At 34.2% G+C, this 1,449-nt stretch overlaps 1 protein-coding gene across 1 annotated transcript in view; it reads left to right on the top strand.

Annotated features, from left to right (window-relative positions):
* LOC108532863 (copper-transporting ATPase 1) overlaps positions 1 to 1,449 on the top strand; it is a gene marked incomplete at its 3' end in the record, with an annotated part of 17,846 nt that overhangs the window by 3,286 nt on the left and 13,111 nt on the right. The window lies entirely within an intron of this gene.

The following is a 1,449-nucleotide window of genomic DNA, read 5'->3' on the forward strand; positions in this document are numbered from 1 at the left end:
AATATAATATATAAATATATGAAATATATATGTAATTTATATTTTGAGACAAGTCTCACTCTGTTGCCCAGGCTGGAGTGCAATGGGACCATCTCAGCTCACTGCAACCTCTGCCTCCTGGGTTCAAGCGATTTTCCTGCCTTAGCCTCCCTAGTAGCTGGGACTACAGGTGTGTGCCACCATGCCTGGCTAATTTTTGTATTTTTAGTAGAGACAGAGTTTCACCATGTTGGCCAGGCTGGTCTTGAACTCCTGACCTCGATCCACCCACCTGGGCCTCCCAAAGTGCTAGGATTACAGGCATGAGCCACCGTACCTGGCACTGCATTATATTTTAAAAAATGAATAGAAAGAGTTCTTATGATCGTTTGAAGAGTTTTTTAAACTATCTGCATTTTACATAAGTATTGAACTTATGTTTTCGGCATTTGAAAAATCAAATTTTCCCTTCTATTTCTGTTTGCCCATAGATTACATTCAGCTGAAGCAAAAAGATTTTTTCCTACTTTCTCTATACCTTTCCCATATTACTGACACTTCCCCATGAACTGATCACCTGAATTGTTTGATACCAACAAAGCCCAAAATGTAAGCACTTTATATAGAAAAATTAGATTATATTAGGTATTTTGTTTTCTTTTCTTTACCGTGTATACGTTTATCTATTTTTTTAATTTTTAATTTTGTGAGTATATAGTAGGTGTGTATATTTATAGGGTACATGAGATGTTTTGATACAGACATGCAATGCATAATAATCACATCATAGAAAATGGGGTATCCATCCCTTCAAGCATTTATCCTTTGTGTTATAAACAATTCAGTTATACTCTGTTACTTTTAAATGTACAATTAAATTATGATTGACTATAGTCACACTGTTGTGCTATCAAATACTAGGTCCTATTCATTCTTTTTCTTTGTACCCATTAACCATCCCCACTTCCCCTTACACCCCCCACTATTCTGTTTACTTATTTAAAGCTATTAAATTAATATTTAATCATTTTTTCTTTTTTATCAAACCTCAGTCTTGACCTATGGACTGTTGATCACCATTCCCTGCAGGTAGCCATCAAATGCCGCAGATTCCTAGAAAGAGCTTCTATTTTTGCTATGTAGAATTAATTTTCTTCCTGGCAATGACAGCAATAGCTGGCCTAGAAAAGTGGAATGGTTGTTAAAAAAAGGTTTGCACTAGTGAACAGCATGACTGCCATAAAATGAACTCCTTTTTTTGGTTAACAAGTTGCGTGGGACTTTTTTTCTAGGAATAAGAGCTTTTTAGATTACTGTGTGTCAGACACTAAAACCTGATAATTTAAATAAATGACTATTATTTGATAGTATTATAATGTGTATGTTGATATATTTTTGGATTCTTTGCTGCAATTATGATTCCATAAGTGCATGAACTCCTTTCTCTATTTTTTTTTTTTTTTTTTTTTT

This window comes from Rhinopithecus bieti, unplaced genomic scaffold (genome assembly GCF_001698545.2).
Source record: "Rhinopithecus bieti isolate Rb0 unplaced genomic scaffold, ASM169854v2 scaffold_11253, whole genome shotgun sequence".
In the NCBI taxonomy this organism is placed as follows: domain Eukaryota; kingdom Metazoa; phylum Chordata; class Mammalia; order Primates; family Cercopithecidae; genus Rhinopithecus; species Rhinopithecus bieti.